At 35.8% G+C, this 21,425-nt stretch overlaps 1 protein-coding gene across 3 annotated transcripts in view; it reads right to left on the reverse strand.

Moving 5' to 3' along the window:
• The window catches only part of LOC138179191 (CCR4-NOT transcription complex subunit 6-like), an 828,627-nt gene that overhangs the window by 521,431 nt on the left and 285,771 nt on the right, over positions 1 to 21,425 (reverse strand). The gene's annotated exons all lie outside the window — the stretch shown is intronic.

The raw sequence follows: 21,425 nt of genomic DNA on the forward strand, positions 1-21,425 counted from the left end.
TCCCCTTTCCGCTTGTACCACCAGTTACCAACCACCATGTATATTATATTATTTATTATTATTTTTATTATTATTTAAAAGTGCGTAATACATTTACGACATTGGATAGCAGATCTTCCCCGAATCGTACGAGCTCAACTATAAGCAACGCATTTGTAGTTTTATACCCCGAAATGATCTTTTAAGCAATTGCTGTGGTCATTACTTCTTATCTCGCGTGTAATATTCCGACGTAACGTTTGATACAGGAAAACGATAGATATTTTCTGACTCAATGTCATTTTATTCGAAAGAGGAAAAAAAGTAGAGCGACGGGTAAAGATCGTAGGTATTGCGAATAATAGCGTAATCTTAACAAAGAGCGATCGTGAGAGCTGTGTACGTGCCAAAGATGGCATTGAACGCTTTCAGTATTGTCATTTATCATGGTTTCGCAGCTCTTACAGCACGGCATTATGCGAATCCCCTTTGACTGTTATTATCGACGATTTTATCCTTCAATATATGTACGTCGTATAAAGAATTTGCTTTCAGTCAAAGAACATACGAACAATCGGTAAAAATATATTAGGCGATGTATTTTCTTGGTATTCAATAGGATTTTCGCGATTCAATTAATCTTCGATATATTGAAATTTAAACATTTATGTATGTATGTTGATGTCTCAGAAATAATACTGGTTAATCGAGTCGCGAATATTTGCCGATGTAATGCACCAACGGAAAATCAATTTCTTCGTTTCAAACTAAAAAGTTGTTCGGATAATTAAAAAAATGTTAAACTATTAAATTCCAGTTCCATCTAGGTCACACCGCTACACTTGTACAGCCGTACAATGCGAATGTATAGCTAAATTAAGCCAATTATTTCCTTCGGTTGTGACAGTGCGAAGCATATTTCATAATTAAAAAATTTAAGAGACAGCAAAGGGAAAATCCTCTACAAGGGAAAGTTTTCTTTCCATTTTCTCTCTGCTTCTTTTTAGGGCCAACTTTTTTAGACTTTTAAATTAATGTAATTTGTCATGAGCCAAGGCCACGTGTGACGAGAGATTAACGACGCGATTACATTACTGAAAGAATAAAAAAATGATTTATTAATTTATTACCGAGAAAGTATAAACTCCATGCGATAAAACTAAGGAAATCAAGTGGAATATTGAGCACAAGGACGAACCCGACTGTCAGTAAGCCTCTAGAAATTACGCGCGGTTGAACGTGTTGTCGTATCGGGGAACCGCAGGGGGCGAAACTTCGCGAATGAGTCTGATGCGAAATTATGATGCTACTAGGATGAAAATTTGCAGATGAACTGGACGCGCGGTCGAGCAGCTGCCAAGAGGAAAAAATAGGCAAACGAACGCGATGCGAGTGGAGGAGCCGCTTGGAGCTTGAAAAATGTATGGACGATCTTGATGCAAAAATCAAAGAGCCGTAGGAAGCAGACGAACCTGTTTCAATAGTAGAGTGCTGCAGGAGGATTAAATTTTCATAGACGAATCCCGGGCAAAATCGCACAGCTACTGACAGTTATACGTGTGTAGGTGCGAACAAACTTGATGCGGAATTCGGCAATCGCTGGAAAAGTTGACTTCGTGAATTTAACAATTGATATGGTTAGAATGTTAAGACAAAGGTTGATTTTACAGATTATACGATAAAATGGTAGGTTTCCACGAAGATTGATAGATTCTTAGCAAACGTTTTTTCCTCAAATTTACGTTAGGGCATGCTATAACAGACGCGATCGTTGGTTTTCATATACCAAATGAAAATAGAAAGTTACCTGTTAAAAATCGATTAGTGATGAATTTTCCTTTAAAAGTACTTTTGATAATTCATTGTACTAAATAATTACGATAATTACGATACCGTGTACGGAACAATAATTTTCAAAAAGTAACGAAATAATTAATAAATTGCACCGTGAGCGATTCTATTTTAAAATAAAAACGTTCTGTTTCAATTTAATTTAAATCTCTGCCTTTTCCTTTCGTTTTTTTCTCTCCCATAATAATTCTTTCGAAATCGTTACATTCCATTGCAGCACTCGATATACCTATCTTTCTCATAGGAATCAATTGCTTCTCGTCTCTCAAGTGCACTAGATCTTCTCGATATTTATTTAGCTCTATGCATAAAAATTCGTTACTGTAAAACGATCAAACATCACCTATATTTCGATTGCAAATAAGAATAACAACTGACAGTGTTGAACAAATTTGAAGAATGTAGAATTACAATTTCCTAAAGCAGATTTTAACATTAAAACTACCGATAGTTAACACGAAGCTATTTCTGCCAAAACCAGTGAAAATGACTGGTCTTTAAAAAATACGTAGTAATAGAGTATTTTTATATTTATTGATTTATTACTTTCTTACAGTAGCAATTCCATGTTATGTAGTACAGTTTTGATATTAATGCATCTGGGACCATGCACCTTAAATGAGTCTTGACAAATTTCTTAAATTGTAGAACCAATCATTTTGACTGCTGTGGTATTTTCAGTGTTAAGCACAGTGTGGCACATTGTAGAAAACGAGGAAACTGGTTAATTGGGATTCGATAAACAGGTTGCAGGATCCTTTAACACTTTGACAAGTACCAGCCATTTTGGCTGGTGTTGGTATAAGCAGCCTTGATACAAAATTATTTTCAGTTTGAATACATGAAAAACAAAATAATATTCATTATATTATTCTTCTAGTTATCGTTGCAAAAGCCATTACATCATTGTGGAAAAAGATGTAACATGAAGTAGGAATTTTAAAATAAAATGGTAAAACTAGACAATTTGACTGGTATGGTAGTTCTAGTGTTAGTAAGTTTTATAAGTATAAAATTAAAACTTTATTTACTACTTACTATTTACAACTTTATTACGATGTCTCTTTTATCTGCAAAGTTTAGAAGTTAATAATGAACAATCATTATATTATAAAGAAACACTTCGTCACAGCGATAAAAACATATAATAGTGTTCAGTTTTGAATGTATAACACTTCTATACATGAGTAATCACGCATGGAATGCGTGCGTAATAGATGAAGTATGCAGCGAAGAAATCAGAAAAGAAGAGAAGAGAAAAATGACCACAGACAGGAATGTGATTAGTGATTTTTAGTACATAAAATATGTAGATGCTTATAAAAGCTTGGAGCACAGCTAACGTAGGCTGAACGTAAAAATTTTATATACATTTTCAATTTCCTGTATCTATGGATCATAAAAACTATAAATAATTTTTTTCCATGACAAATGAATTTTTTGAAAATAAATTACCCATTTAAACTAATTGACAAATAAATTATCGTACGTGATAACTTGTATCATTTTGTTACATAATATACAAATATTTACCTAACGTTTATATCTTTCTATCAAAATCGTCTGTAAGTTGACAAAAATTTTGATAATCTTACTGATATATTAAATGATAGCAATGGCAAATAAAAATCAGACATATAATGTAATTTATTATCAAGTATCGCTTATCGTGACGGTATATTCTAAATTTGTGTTATACTCGAGAGCAACATTATTTCTCTTTCTAAATTAGATATTATAATGAATAATGAAAATATTCTACCAATCAGGTATTAATTAATTCATTGTAAAGATTGTATAATATATTGCGATTTACTATTTACTAATGCATGTGACCATTAATTACAAGAAAATGTTTGTATAATTAAACGAACATTATGCATATAAAGTAAACATGTTATGCAATTTATTTATAAAGTTTGTAAAATTTATTTCTCTAAAGTGTGCATAATACGTAATACAAATATTTCAATACGGCACAGTAGGATAATTATGTTATTATATTATAAATAATCTAATATACTATATTTTTCTTAGTCAATCTTTGACACTAACAATTTTTACGACTAACTAATTTTTATCATAAATTTTCGAATCCGCAGATAGATGCCTATAGACGCAATTTTACTACGAACATGATTTTCTCATAAAATTGCTTGCTATAATTTCACTTGGTGCAGACGTAGAAGAATTTTTTTATCTCAGGAAGAATAAGCTTTTTTCGTTTTCACGTTAGCTTCTTTTGTTACCCACTTGGAACTTCATTCATAATATTTCCGCTATGTTATACCTTTCTATTACAAGATAAATTGTTGATTTACTTCTGTCCAAAAAAACCACGCTTTCTTTATACGATTTAACAATAACCTTCCTTTCAGGTAAATTTCTTGCCAGTCATGATTTATAATCATGGGTAAATGTCAAATTTTCCTTTCCCTTTTGCTTCTTTCTATATTAAACCGCGCTTTAAACCGACTTATTGTTACTACTTTACACAGTACACATTAAAAAATTTCTGTGTTACTTTTTCTATGTTAAACAGAACGAACAAAATTCCCATTTCTAAATGAATAATTTTCACATTAATCAAAATGAATTGGTTTGTAAATACAACGGAGGACAAAAGAAAATTTGAATAATAAGCGATATGAAAAATCAGCACGATTTCAGAAAACAGAATTCTACTTGACAAAAACAATCCAATTATGAATAGATATTATTCAACTGCATAATGCATGACCTATTTCTAAATCAATGATTTTTGCGTTAAAAAAAGAAATAAACGAGCTTTCAAATACAGCGAAGGACAAAAGAGGATTAAAAGGATAAGCGGTGACAAAAAAGCTCCATAGTTTTAGAAAACAGTATTGTACTTTACGTGAACATTTAGATTACGAATATATTCAACTCCAAAGTAAAAGACCTATTTCTAAATGAATAATTTTTTTATCAATGAAGATGAACGAGTTACCAAGTACAATGATATAGAAAAGAAAATTTGAAGAATAAGAGTTGCCAAAAAGCACCACAGTTTTAGAAAACATAATTATATTACGACATATAGAATTAAATTATTCATCTCCAGAATAGACGACTGTTGTTAACGAGGTAAAAAATGTTCATCTCAAAGTTGCCCAAGTATGAATTTTATTTTTTTTTTTTTTTTATCCGCCATTGTATTTTAAATTGCAAAGATCGTTACGGATGAAAAGCACATCGCGACAACAAAACCACGTTACATATTATAATCGATGTTGGCTGGCTAACCGGACACGGATTGCACGTTGAAACTATGCAACGATCGAGAAATCTGTTCTCTGCGTGCTACTAGCGTGGCACAAAAAGGGAATCGTGCGTGGAAAATATCGCGGAACAGGCAGAAGGTAGTAAAAGCATGGCGAGGCGAGAACAGCAGGACGAGCGGACAGGCATAGAGAGGAAGGTGGCGGAGGCGGTGATGGAGGAGAAAGAGACCGAAATTACCGTGTAATGCGCGTTGTTAATACGTCGACCAGTTCAACGTGGCCAGCAATGAGTATTCTAGGAATACTAATTAACCTGCTTGTATCCGCCAAGCAGAGAAACTCGAAAGAGACTCGGAGATGACTTGATTAATAGACGACGCATACTTCGTACGGAACAGATGGATTGCAGACGTGATGACATAATTGTAAGAGAGGATCTGCTTTGTATTTTTAAATTGTTTTAACAACAATTATGGTCTTTAAACGCGTAGAATTGATATTTTGTACTGGAACAATTATGCATTATGTGTGTCGTGACGAAAAGAAAACGGAAAATGCAACGGTTAAGATAATTTACAATAAAATACATATTCATAGTAAATTTATTATTATGTGTAATAACACCATTATTTCTCCAATTGCGAATTATTTACCGTGTATCTAGTATATGTATTGTGAATGTAAAATTATACAAAGACGCAACTAATAAGTCGAATAAATGTTATCTTGTATGCTCTTTATTTATAAAACTATAATTCTATATATTTAATTACTTTAATTCCATTAATTTTATGTATTTATAATTCTAGTTTCAATGATAGGCGAAAATGTAAAAACAGTTGATGCATATTTATAACATATTTATATATTACCTATATAGATAAATCAGTTCTACGCTTGAAGATAACGAAGAATGAGAATCGAATGTCATTTAAAAACATAATGCAATCTTTACAGTACGTGAGCAGAACGGTGCAGATAAAAAGCTGCTCGGAAACATGTTTTACAACAAAAGTTGATAAATGTCATGAATTATTTAGTTTCCAATCGTCTAACCGTCAAAAAAGTTACGTATCGTTCCATTTAGAAAACAACTGCGCTGTACAGAAGCATCGATGTATGAAAAGATTACACATAATTCAACATTTTATTTTCTAAAATTTGTTCTGCCTCTGTTTCATAAATACAGCTATGTAGCTGCGCTTAATTAGCGTAGATCAACCTGTACGTATACGTCAAAGAAAATGTACTTTTTGTCAAAGAATTAAAATTGACTTGAAATGTCAGAAATTATCTTACTGGTTGCGTAGGTAAGATATAACATTACTCCTAATAGCAATTAACTTACTACAATGATAATGAATTTCATAATGAATATTTTCTAAATGACTGTACATTTAAAAACAAAAAAAAAAAAAAAAAAATATGCATATAACATTCAGTTTCTCTCCAATAACATTAACGTAAAATACCAATAGAAGGTTCAATGCCCGCGATTATTCAATAAAACGAAAAATGATACATGAAGCATGGGATAGTAAATACGTAACACAAAAGCATATTTTTGTCAGATAAAATAGTGTCACTGGAGTTGAACAATGGACTCGAAATATTGGATTAGTCACGTCAATCAAAAAGTTAATTCAATAATTCTCTTCGCTGTATCAAATATGAGCTGAACGTCCGTTTTCCCAAACAGATATATATATATATATATACTACCTACGATGCATGAAATATTTACAAGACACGCTTGCAGGAAGAAAATGAACCAAAATCAGAATACGTTTCCGCTATAGCTAAAAATATTCAACTGGAAACTGTAAAGTTGCAACTAATTCTTTAAAAAAAAAAGCGTTAATTGCTAAACCAATTTCGTATCTGAAGGCATACAGTTATGGAAATTAAAAAATTATACAAGATAAATAATGTAATTCACAGAGATGGAGGTTTTATTCAATTATTCAATGAACGAAAATGATTTTTCGAAGCTATATAATAGCTAATGCTTGTCAAAAATGTCTTGTAGAAAAATGGCACTGTCGAAAATGAAAGTTTCTTATCGGATTCATCTTTAATTTCTCAATAGGATTATGACATGATATTATTACAATTTATTATGTTGTCACAACTTTTGCAACTGGCTTCAACAAATATTTTGTTACGTTTTTGTTGTTGTTTGTAATATGTTATGAACATATTAGATAACAAAAAAAATTAGTTTGTGCGGATTTTTAGAACAGAATTCAAATATTCTGGTCTTTTTAAAAAATTTAGCAATTTAATTCAATAATTACTCGCAATTTCATTCGACAACAGAACATCTTTTTCCTGACTTTGAACGCATATAATCATCCAATTTCTCATCTTCGATGACGGATAGACGTCTTGAACGCAGCTCGTTATCTAGCGATGCATTTCCTTCTTTCAATCGTTTAAATCATTTTTTTGCTGTCCTTTCGCTAACAACGTCTCTTCGCGTGCTACAAATGCATTTTGTCGCACTTGTTGTCATATTTCCAAGTTTAAACTCGTGTTAAGAAGCAGAGTTAAGAAAGCACAAATTTTTAACTTCTCGCTGTTCATGTTTGCTCATTCGCTGTCATGCGAACAACGAAATGTCTTAAACGATTGAAGAATCGCTATACAAATCAATTACAAGGACCAAACTTTCCACTGAAACCAATTTCACGCATTTCATTTAGTAATCACTGCACGAAATTCTATTTGTTATTCTATTATTATTATCAATTTAAAGAAAACTTTTTCCGATACCTAATACATATGTATATCGAAAAACTCGCAACTGTTAATAGTTTTTTTAATGATTTAGATTAATCGTCGTGTTTCCTTTGAAATGAAAAGGTGTCCTAGTACTTACGAACCAAAGTGTGTACAGAGCACAGTTGCGATAATAGAATTACACTGTACCTCAATTGCACAATTCAAACTTTTCAATCAATTCAATTGCTAATTAACGTAATCACGAGTGCAGTCGAATTACAATACAATTGAATGTAATTGAATAATAGGATGTAACTGGATTACAGCATAGGACACTGAAGAAGCGAGTGAAATGTTTATACTTGTCTTTCACGTCTGTACTCGTTTCGTGTGTACGCGCCGTATCTTCCCCTTCTTCATACGCCATTCAATCTTGCGTTTATGTTTTTCAATGATGCTTTTCAATTACACTACGCAATCGTACTTTCTTTCTTCCTTTACTTGTACGTTCAAGGTCACAAGCACGTTTCGAGGCTATCAACGACCATCTTAACCACTTAACCTACAATTGCGGGCATAGCCCGTAGTAGATGACCGGGCCAAACGTAAATATTATGGGCATAGTCCGTAGAACGATGATCGGGAAAAATATAATGTACAGGGTGGTTGGTAATTGGTGGTACAAGCGGAAAGGGGGTGATTCTACGCGAAAAAGAAGTCGAAAATATAGAATAAAAAAATTTTTTTTTTTTTTTAATTTTTCCATCGAGACAACGATCTACAGTGAGATCCGTTATAACGAGACGTGATAAAGTGCACGCGTACCGAACGAAGATTCAAAGTCGATTTCCTCGAAAACAAAGCCTCAAACGAAAAATTTTTATTCTATATTTTCGACTTCTTTTTTCGCGTAGAATCACCCCCTTTCCGCTTATACCACCAGTTACCAATGACCCTGTATATGTCGGAGATGTAGGGACAACGGGCCTTTCTTTTGGAATTTTGAGAAGATCCCCAATACTTTGGTCTAAACTATTTATTATAACTGTACTTAAATAATAAAACTTATATGTAGTTGTTGCGATACGATCTGATTATGTTTGCCCGAGAATTGTGACAGTGGACTTGGGCTCCAGATGACACAACTGGTCGCCGAACGTAGCCACGGTCACGGAATGAACGTTTTTACTTAACAGAAGAAGTACCAATATCGAAGGACACACGCTGTATTAACAAACAAGCCACGGGCAGGAGCAATGACGGCTCTACGCGGGTCAGCCTAGTAACGGCGCCTGGAATTTTGTTGATATCCCTGATCAATATGCAATTGACAAATGTGATCGTATCAGTCTTTTATTCTTGTGATCACCTTGGAGAGTTTGTACACATCATTTTGTCAGTCAGTGAGAAAGATACCGAGCGTCACAGCTAACGTCACTTTGAGTTTCAAAATATATTCAATTGAGCAAAGAGTTTTCCCGTTGACCGTGGATTCGTTATTGAACCTAAGAACATTGTCTTTAACATCGAGAGTGTCTAATCACCACGTTTAATTGCCAAACTCTGTAAAATCAACATTTGTACATATAATTGTAAATATAATCTCCATTGAACAACAACGATGTCTTGTCCTAATGAAGATACGCTACGCGTCCCTAAGACTAACGCCAACCCGACATACCCGACATATAATAGCTTGTTTACGTTTTCGGGCCAAAATTCTCGAACGTAAATCGTAGCTTAAGAAGTTAACACGTTAACTGCCACGCGTGTTTTCACTGAAATCTCCGTCAGGCCAGTACCCAGCGTTCTCTGCTAGGTACTCCCATCGATATTTTGATAATGCGAATAAATAATTTGTTTAATGAACCATTTTCGTATTACTTTTATAACAATTCAACAGTTTCATTATTATTTCCTCTATAATATATTTTCAAATACCTACGGCGATCCTTCGCAAGTAGTCGAATAAGTGTCACCCGAATACGGGTGACGCGGCCCTACCGGAAACTTTGCTGTCACCCGAATACGACTGTCGTGGCAGTCAATGTGTTAAGAACGATCAGTGGGACAAAACGAATCTACAGCAACTTGTATAGACCAATAGTCTTCGTAGTCGTACTTTGTAATTCTATTTCGATCGCAATTACGAACTGCGTTGCGATTTAACACGTTGACGCCGGCGTGCACCACCGGTGGGTCACGCGAGTTTGTTTCGTGCCGAATGCACGCCGCCTCACAGAGAAAACCCTAAATATCGGCGTCGGCGTCAACGTGTTAATGTTAATCGAATCACTCAGCGATTATACCTCAAATATAAATTTGCGCGACTCTGATATGGAGCACAGCAAGAAGTAGGTTTTTCGCGGCAACGAAATCGAAGCTCGTAAACCGTCGGCAGGCATGCAGAGGACTCCAATTAGAATGAAGAAAAAACGCGCAGCGTAAGAGCGCCGGTGCTCATAAAACGGGAATCGGATGAAAAACCTTAAATGGAAAGTTCAGGTTGCAGAATCGAAAACACAGCGGAGCGAGACCGCGAAAGCATAGTTGCGACTCCCTGAAGCAGCGGAAGATTACAGAGCGAAAAGGGAAGGATAACGCCGCGCGTCGTTACTATCGGCCGGTCGACCGATGGTCCGCCGAGGGAAGTTGGCTGGAAAAAAAGCTCAAGGCTCCTGTGACGGCCGCGCAAAAGACCGCGTCTGCCGCGCGGCGCAATCAAAAAGATAACATACTGGCGTGCATCGTGTCCGGCGCAATCGGCCGACCGTGCAAACGCGAACACGTTCTCGCGCGGACATCACGCTCGTTTAATTTACATAATCCCATAGTGAGGGACCGTTAACCAGAAAGTGTTCGCGCCGTTAGCACGGCGCGCGGATGCTACGACGAAGGGAGGACGAGCCAGCGGGAAACAAAGCCGCCGAGCGGACAAGCGAAGCGAGACCGACGAAAGAGGAACCGCGTTGATAAGGAGGAAAAGACTGGGAGATTAATGTACGAGAAGAGACACGAGGAAAGGTTAACGAGTGAGAGATTGAGGAATGGAAAAGTAGGTGGTACCGTGACCCCCAGTTTTAGATCTCTTCTTGAAATCTAGTTGGTAGTTTAAGTTTCAAATTACCGCAAATTTTTCCTTTAAATGTGTATTTTTATGTGTATTAAATTAAATTAAATACGTATTTAATACAATCTAAATTTGCAATCGAAGTGGCTCTAGTCGATTAATATTACTTTTCTTGCAAATTGGTCAACCTTCGACACGAAGAACTTTTTTAATAACTTTTTTAAGGAATTAAATGTGTATTTAATACAATTTAAATTTGCAATCAAAGTGGCTTTAGTCGATTAATATTACTTTTCTTGCAAATTGGTCAACTTTCGACACGAAGAACTTTCATGACTGACTAATTTTTATTATAATTCTTTGCATCTGTACAATCTCTGCAGACAGGATTTCGCTGTGGACGCGTGCTGGCCATAAAATCAGCACAGTTTCATTTGGTGTATCGTGGGAAATCGTTAGAAGAAACGTCGTATTTAAATTTGAATTTGCGTTGGTCGCCAAACTCCGATGTATCCAGTCTGTCGCTTCCTCTCAAATGTAATGCAGCGTGCGTACTTATCGTAGAAATTGCAGCGTAAAGTCTATCGGGATACTTTTATTTTCCCAAACAAGCGTCAAGGCCTAGCCGATTCGGAATTCTCGACAGGAATAAACGGAAGAAACGTGGAAAAGGTGGAGTAAGAAAGCGCAAAGAAGAAGAAACAACTTGGAATGGAAAACAGCGAAGAACTAAGGCGGAAGAGAGATTTGGAATGAGAAAAGGAAAACAAGGCTAAAAATGGAGAAAAGGTGGTTACCGAGAGGTTAATGCTCCGGCAAAAACGCGTCTAGTTTACCACCGATGGTGCAAACGCGAGTTGAATCGACAAGCGATCCCGTCCTTTCTTTTTCCATTACAGTTGTGTATTGCCGATTCACTGCTATGTAATAAACGCAACAGTCGTCGCGATGTAAGAAGTCTCATCCGTGAATATGTCAGCGCACCTCGGCTTTTGCTGCTTGTTAAATTGAATAATACAAAGACGCTTATTATCGTCAATTGTCAATTGGTAGAAAGGAGAACACGTTTCGAACGAGTTCCAGGAAACGCAGTGGTTGCTTATAAGTTGCAAGTCTCACGTATAGCTCGATACTGTTGCAAATAATCGATACAATCAAGTTGTGTTATGCCTGTTACGGTGTTGATGAAACGAGCCATTCACAGGCCAAAGTTCTTGAAACTCAGTCAATTTTTTGATTTTGATTTAGAGTTTTGGCTGTGTTTTTGGTTTTGTGGCTCGAACAAATAAAAATATCATTGCGTGATATGAAATTCTAAGGTTTTCTCATGGTATCGTGTGAGTTTCTGTAAAGTTGTTATCCTCTTCGAATGATTTGAACGAAAGTAAAGTAAAACCACATAACGTTTCAAAATCATCGACTAATTTTATGAAAAATGTATAATTATAAATAGTAATCTATATTAATTGCAAATTTTACATCTCCTGCAAACAATCACAGAGTACCTTTTCGTTTTCCATTCTTCCGATAATAGTTTCCAAATTACAATCATCAGCCAATCGTGAACATAATCACGAGAAATATTATAAGGAAGAAGATAACTGAGGGGAATTAATACGAGTAGCTGAATGTTTCGCATAATTATATAATATTTCCATTCGAAGGAAACGAATGGAATCTTTTGCGGCGTTCTTTCTTATTCTTCTGTGCTCACTTTATATTCAAAAAGTATTACAAATTAAATGACACGGTAAACATGCACCGTGATACTTGAGCCGAGCTTACAAGCCGACACAATTATATCATGAACATGAATCGTCGACGACAATGAGTCACTCGAGGTTAGAATCGTTCTCATAATTCTACGAATTACCTGCATCAATTGACTCTTCATCGATCGTTGCGTCTCACGTAACATACAAATTATGGAGAGGAAGAATGACATATCTGATTGCTAATAATATTACATTCAGCGTGCAATCTGCATCAGTATTTATTCAAGACCTCGTTATAATGTTAAATCTGCTTGATAATTTCATTAAACTCTCCAATATCATAAAATCATATGAATTAAAATCTACTTCATAATGAAATATGGAATTACGTAACGTGCAAGTGGATTGAAACGGATAAAAATTCGCCGATCCAATTGCGCTAAAATCGCTGTACGATCCGCGAATTTTTATGTCTCAATCTTGTTTACATTTTCGCGAGCAGAAAGAATTTGTTCTGTTTTCAAAAGGTGTTTATGTTTTTTAACATATGTACACTTGACACGAGAAGCCATGCATACCAATAAGGCCTTCTTCACTTTCACAAACTGTGTGTGTAGATACCTTTTGTGTTAGGTAAATATACATATTGGGTTGAAAGTGGCCGAAAAAAAACGTAGCACAGTCAATAAAATGTACGATATGGATCGATCGTGTGAATGAAACATTATTAGTTAGCCTAATTTTACGATGCAATTTTTGTTATTATGTTTAACACGTTGACTGCCACGACACCCGTATTCGGGTGTCGGCAAAGTTTCCGGTCAGGCCGCGTAACCCATATTCGAGTGTCGCTTATTTGACTACTTGCGAAGGATCGTCGTAGGTATTTGAAAAAATATTCCATAATAATAAAACTGTTGAATTGTTATAAAATAAAAGTACGAAAATGGTTTATTAAAAAAATTATTTAGAATGTAAAACTTTGAAGCATTCTATACGTAGCTGAGGTTGGTCGGGACATTTTCGACAATAAGTTGTTGTTTTCTTCAAATTCATTTGTGCCTTTGTTCGGTCCATTCGACGTCTTCTATTTGCATAATATAGTTTGCATGCGCGTCTAATGCTTCTTCCGGAATCGTTTTTCCGAACGGCGATATTATGCTGACTCCGTCGAAGACAAGGATTTTTTGTATTTTCAGACAACCCTAATAATTTTCCAACTAATAATTGTCTAAATATTCTAATATTTATATTTTTTCGTGTTGCAATTTTGTAAACCGTCAAAGCGTTTACAACAGAAATTCCCAGAAGGAATTGAACGCCAAGTTTTCTGTACCATTCGATTCCTTTTCTAATTGTGGTGGCATAAGAAACCGTTTGGTCGGAATAATCTATACCACACTTTCCTTCGTTATATTCAACAACAGCTAGTGGTTTTAATGTTTCGAACAAATGAAACAAAAGATCATTCTCGAGACCACCACTTGAGCGACTCGCATTACTATTATATCATAGCATAAATAAATAAAATAAATAGCAGAGAACGCTTGGTACTGCTGTACGCGTGGTCTGACGGAGATTTCTTTGAAAACACGCATGGCAGTCAACGTGTTAATATAACATGAAAAATGTATAATATGCGCATAATTCCATATAAAAATCACTGACTAATTCTACGCTACATGACATATAACATCACGATGAATTATATTTTGTGAATTAATTTTGTTCTTGTCGATATGATCAATTTATCTTACATTATAAATTTTATCAGTCTTTAAACGAAATAGCGTAATTTTTCTAGCCGATGTATGATATTACGAACTTTTCTATAGAAAAATGGGAAAACTCTTATGCGTCCGCCTTAACATACGTTGAATAAACAATTTAAAATAAAGGTAATATAAATGCTTAAAAAACTCCAGAGTAATTCGTTTTTTCTCTCATTTTTTACATTGTATCTTACTTATCTTTGTACTGTCGATTTACCATCTGACTAATTGATACACAATATTTTACAGAAGCTTTGAACAGAACGATATTTTAATCTTCATATCTATTGTAATTACTTCGCCGAAATAGAAGTATCTCGAACTGACAGAAGCACATTAAACATCAGAACTTCCATTACTGTGGTGTATTCTGTGCTTCAATGAACAAACCAATTTCGAGTCAATATTGTACGGCTTTAAATGAAGCTCGAGCTTCTAAAAGTGCTGTTGCAATGATCAGAACACGTTCACCTTATTGGGCAAATGGTTTTACGACTATGCTGTATCTCTTTCAGCAACTTTGATCGCTTTGAAGCACACTTAATTTCCAGTTTACGTTTTATTGTCTGTCGTGATTAAAAAATTGATTAACGTACAGAAATGCATGCAACGATCTGGATTAATTAACAAGATAATTATTATAATCTGAAAGTATACAAAAACATATATAAATATAATTCTCCATGCATATTAATCTATTAGAACAAGTAATAGAAATGAATTTATCCTTGAAAAACTATCGTTGAAAGAAATCACACTAATCCTATCATGGGAAAAATTTCATTTCTCAATACATTTTTGTTTATTCTAAAAATCAATACGATCAAATAAATACAATTTTATCGCTGTATTTAATATTAAATGCGAAATGTAAATCATCTATTTTCAATTAATTTTTTGGATAAATTCTACCTCAAAATTTGTTGAACGCGACAATAAATGTACATTAGAACGTTATCTTTCTTATGTAATCAAGAACAATAGGTAAGCAAGATCGTAATACGTAGGTATAATTATATTGACGTTGTACTACACTTTCAACACAGCTCAAATTGAACGACATCATGTCGATTTTTCATCCTTACTCACAATATGATCCGTCACACGTCATCTCCGATATCTGAATAGCAAGCTCATATGCCGACGATAAATCACATCATCATCTTCACGTTACCTGATCTCGATGCATCGTTGGCTCTGAACGATCTTCCTGACTATTGCGGACGAGTCATTGCACGATAGTAAAACCTTCTTATAAGAATGAAAGGGAAGTGACTAATCGAATAAAAGCTAGGAATTCAATCTCATACTTTGCATTACGACACCAAAGAATGTTGAAAAATATTTAATCCTCGATTAAGAGACCGTAAAATGTAAAACAACGAATTATACACGTGTTCTAGAAAACAAAATCCATGTTTTCATATTCATAGTTAACATTCTTTAGATGTTAATCTGTCAAGAGGTAATTTTAAAGAGCAAACCATCGTACATAGCGCTGTTAGTAAAATAACATGAAATATTATATCACAAACGGATTGCTTTTTATTACGAACACAAAGCTATATTTATATTTATTTTTCCATATTTTCCATATATATATATTATAATTCAAGCGAGTCAATTCGTCTTGAAACTCGCTAAATTTAGTTATTTATAGTACAGACTACTGACTCGTTGTTAGTGGCATAATAAATACTGAAATGTATTGTAGCAACCGCAAGGAGATCATGAATTATTTTCTTCCAAATTTGTTGAAAAGCTTGTTTCATTCTCAACTTTGGTATTTTAATATCTCGAATAGGTTCGCTCTGTTTACAAAATTCGTTACATCTCGTAACAAATGCAGATGGAACGCGTATTTATACGAACCGTTTTCATCGTTTCCAGATGTACAATCTGTCGAACTGAGTCTCGCGTGTTCTGTTACACCCTGTATATCTTAAGCGTAATTATAATTACACTAGAAAAAAAGGTACATTATATCAAAGTCCATTTCGATGTAATTTTCTTCGTAAAAATTTCCTCGTATTCTCTAGTTTGACGATTAAAAAAAAAAAAGAGAGAAAAAGAAAGAGAAAGAAGAATGCGAGATATTTCCATTGAATGAGTAAATTTATCGCTTGTAATGATGCGTTATTAGAGACGGATGACTAGAAACACAAACGATATCGTGCGCACCAATTAGTCGGAATCAAGGCCAATTAGTCTTAAACTCCGGATCCGCGCAGTTTGCTTGAAGATCGACGGATTGAGAAATTAAGGGGCTGATTACACGAGTGATATGGCAGAGGAATGACTCGATAATTATCGAATAATTATTAGCCGCGCTGTCGTTCATGTGATCATAATTCCTTCTACACTCATTACGCTGAATTCCTTCGCAAAACTTTTTCTTAAATTAAAAAACAGATGGATCTCCTTTCATTCGTAAGTTATAAATATATATTTCACGTCAATAATTAGTTCTAGATGATAGGAATTTAATTTTCTAATAAATACTGTGCTTAATTTGCTTCGCGTTTAATTACGCTCCGTAATACAAATAATTTTTGTTGAATCTGCAATCTACGAAATTGTATTATATAATATTTAACTTTAATTCATTAAAATAAAATTTTAATCACCATAATTAAATTTACATTCAGCTAGCTGAAATCTTGCAACGATCACTCGTGTTACATCGCTGAAACAATTAAATATTTGCATACTGCGAACAAGTAAATAGCCTTAGATCGCTGACAAGATGATCATGCTAGGCAGTTTCATATTACCAACCATAAAAATCACGAAAGATGCAAATAGTTTGAAGAGAGTTCCGGTAAGTATAAATATTTCCCATTGATCAAGAGCAACTAAAACTAAAACTTTGTAAGATCGACTAGAGTAACGATGAAACTTCAAGGGTTGTGATTAATTTCTCTACATTATGTTTTTGCGGTAATAACTTGAAACCCCATTTCAAAGAAACAAGTTTTTCTTTTCCAGAAAAAAAAAGACAATTGAGGTCTTGCCTTTTTTCCACGATGAACGGATAGAGGCCGACACAACAGATTTTTATCCCACAATTTTTCTTCTAATAGTCTTCTTCCGCCCAAACATACCACGGCGCGGAGTAATGAAACGAAACAGCAGACTGTTCGGTGCTCCTTAAGAAGCATAACGGACGCCTGCGGAGTCAAACGTTCCCAGCAATACTTAAACCTCGTAAAACGGTCGGCATGTCGCTCTTTATTTTGCGCTAAATGCCCGTCATCCCGTTTCGGCTCGGCCAAGGAGAAGAGAGAACGGAAACGAGCGAACGACGCTCAGACGGACTCCGACGAAGCCTGAGCTAACAGAAAGAGAGAGAGAGAGAGAGAGCCCGGCTGCGAACGAGCAAGATTCCTCGGGTGTTACCGCGGCTCGGGCGCGCTTTATGAATTTTACACTCCCATTATTATGTGATTACTGTAAAAAGGGGCACCGCGAGCTGGCGTTCCCCACGTGCGCGCACATTCGAGTCGCTTGCCACTCGCCGGTCGCCACTCGCCACTCGCCGCGAGATCATTCCGCGTGCTAAACTGCCCTCCTAGCCTGACTCCTTTCGGGCCCATGCCCGTGCCATCCTCCGCGCCGCTACCAGGAAGTCAATTACGTAAAGTACCAAGCAATGAGAAAAACTCCATGCGGTTAGTGTACCGTCGTGCCACTTCCTGGTCCAGTGTATACTCCCGTCCACAAGCCACTGGACACCTGCCTACTTTGGGAAAAATTATTGTTGGAATGTACATACTTTTGACATTGGATAATTTCCATATTTCACCTACATGATACCTGTATTTCGTGATATAGATTATTCCGTAGTAGAAGATCGTGAAATATTTCGATTCGGCTGAGTAACTTGTGGATGAGCGATAAAGTCAACTTAGAAAGTCGTCCATTGGGTTGGCTAAGAAGCAATCTTCGCCAGGAAACCACACCACGTTGATACAAATGATACAGCAATTTGGTGAAATATGGCGTAACGTGGATTATTTCGAATTAGACTGGAGATTTGATCCTTACCAGCCTAGGAAGAACCATCTTTGCACCATTCTTTCGTTCATGGTACATATCGTCGCCATGCACATCAGAAACATACGTTTACCTTCGTCAAAAAGAAAAGTCACGATCAGAATACAACGAATTTTCTTTTAAATTACACGTCCACATCTCAGCTTTTAGACTATAGGTACGTGCGTTTTATGAGGTACGAACAGTTGTTTCTGCTTTAGAAACATCAGAAGCGGTCTAATTGGCTAAGCTAATACACTCTGGTAATCATTTTAACCAAAATAAGCAAGCGTCTGATGACTTAAGCTAAATCTACGCCGACAGACGATCAGCATCTGTCTTTCCGCAGATTTTCCACGAAAGGCAGATGCTGATTGATCGTGACACGTTTCTGCGGACAACTGTCTGTCAGCTAGACTCAGCTTAAGTCTGTCAGCATTAGACTCAGTTGAAGTCAGAGATTTGCTTGTTAGCGTAGGCTTAGCCACGATCACATAAACAGGCGCGGACCATCGCTAGGCAAATCCGTCCGAAAATTGTGTCGTGAGAAATCTACATGGAAGGCAACAAAGCTCTAGTCCTTTCGACATAGACACAGATAAGTAGGGCGTCTTTGTCTCTGTCTGAGACATTCGGAGCAAATCTCACGCATACGCACAACCTTCCTGTCTTCCACGTTGATTTTTTACGACAGAATTTTCCTACGGTTTTCCTCATGCCGCGGTAGACGAGCGTCCGGGTCTATTTGTACGAGCGTGGACTTCACTTTATGGACGAGAATGTACAACGCGTCCGCGCCGTGTCAAGCTGAACCAAACCGAACCGCCCACACTTCTTGTGCCTTAGCTTTATTGCATTTTCTACCGTTCCGAACACTCAACCTCTTAAAGCACGATTATTATAAGGACGCTCGTTACCAGTCGCCTACCGCAATTACGCGTTTCACCAACGATCCGTTATGCGACCGTTCACCGCGTTTCTTCCTTTGCATTCAGCCTCGATACCGACTCATCCCGACCCTCGTCCGTGAACCATATCTATGGAGATTCATTGCCAGTTTTAGTTTCGAACGCTGCACGTTCGATCGCTGTTACAAGCAGAAGCTGAACGTTCTTTGCACGGCGAGCGAAGAATCGTAAGTAGAACGTAAAAATGAGAAATCGTGCTGTGAACGTTTGCTCCTCGCGGCTTGCACTTGTTGTCAGCCGCAACAATCAACATGACCGAGCACCATTATTACGGGTAGAGTGTGGAATGCTTTTGCAATTTAAAACAATGAAGCCACGCGGTATCGCGAAATCGACGATTACAATGTATCGGCTGGCCGAATGTAATGATAGAGCAATAAATAGCATACTGCAGCTCTCTAATCACTTTTGACGTGAATCGCTGCTTTGTCGAATAGCATCCAACACAATGTAACCCCGTGCAGAACCGATGATTTCGGTTGGAAATTATATTCACACGTGTCTTTTCTATGATAGCGTCGTAATATTTAGCTCGTAACTGTCTCAGTGAAACAGCAACGAAGAACTTTCGTCGAAGCTGCAGTTGTTGGCCAAAGCTTCTTCGTGTTTCTTCATAGTTTTGTTTCCAGTAACAAAGATCGTTGCTTGTTGCCTGTTTTCATTCGGAGTGGTAAAGACAAAAAAGAAAGCTGAGAAACACGCGGAGAAACGTATTTGCGCAGAAACAAGTTGTTGTTGGGAATAAATTGTTTTTACAAGTTGGTATTTGTTGAGCATATGGGACATGTAGGAAGAACAGACAACATTTTGTTGCTTCGGTAAAAACGCAGTCTCCCTCTGATTATGTTGCTTCAGTGTGGAGAAAACGTTCCTTCGAGATGTCTTAGAAATAGCAATTTGTTCCACACTAATCAACACCGCACAACCTATGGTTACATCAATTTTTTTAATCGTGAGCTAGATCATACCAACTCTCGTGCGAAAATAGGTCTATTTCGGCAAACTTTAGTCTCCTTAAAATACTCGCTGGACCGTGTATTTTAATTAATTTTTATGCTTATATCTACATATTTAACTGTATATAGTGCTGTGAATAATTATAAACTGAAACACATTTTCTGCGTTATTTTTTCATTATTTCCAAGAAACCATTGATCATGCTTGAATATGTCAAGTGAAATATTTTTCGTAAAGAGTGAATTGAAAGCTAAAGGATATCAAGAGCTGTCATATGGTGAATTGTCGCCTTTCATAACCGAAATAGAAGATAAAAAGACAATTCTTCAACGAGACAATGCTCCTTTTCATACAGCCGGAGCAGGGTAGTTTATTATCATTCGGAATAAAATTATTACAATGAACAATATTGAGTGTTGATCTAAAACCGATCGAGAACCCGCGGGCAATTCTAGTGAGAAAAGTTTAGGATCAGAAGAAGCCACTTATATAGGAAATATCGTTGAACGAAGAAGGAAAAGTATAAAATCAGCGTGACCGAGTACTCAAGACGAAACTTTAAATAAGTTAGTGAATAGTGTATCTAACAGATTAATAGAGGTAATAAAAAATAAAGAAAAAGTTACTAAATATTGAACTAAGAGGTAACAGAATTAATACTGAGTTTATATTTTTTCACAGCCAAAGACACAATTTCAAGAGAAAATTTAACTTTTTCCAGACTTCGAGAGAAGAAAATCTCTACTCGTCCTATCCTCAATTTTGTTTTATATTATAATACGGAATTATATAAACGATCTTATCAATTTTTATTTGATTATTATAAAAAATCAAAACATTTAGTTGTCTATAATTATTCACGACATATAATTCTAACCTTTTCCTATTTTGTTATCCGATACGCTAAACGGTTCTTATTCAATTTCCAGTCTTAATAAATAAATAAGCAAACAAATAAATGGAAAATGCAGTAAATAACTGCAATAAATATTCTACTGCCTAAGCTACAATTTCACCCATACTACTTGACAACAAAGTCCGTAAAATAATGAGAAAAGCCATCTACGACTTATATACTCAAACGATAGACGCGTAACGCGTAATGCAGA

Source organism: Bombus flavifrons, chromosome 4, assembly GCF_040668555.2.
Source record: "Bombus flavifrons isolate JBK064 chromosome 4, iyBomFlav1_principal, whole genome shotgun sequence".
NCBI lineage: Eukaryota > Metazoa > Arthropoda > Insecta > Hymenoptera > Apidae > Bombus > Bombus flavifrons.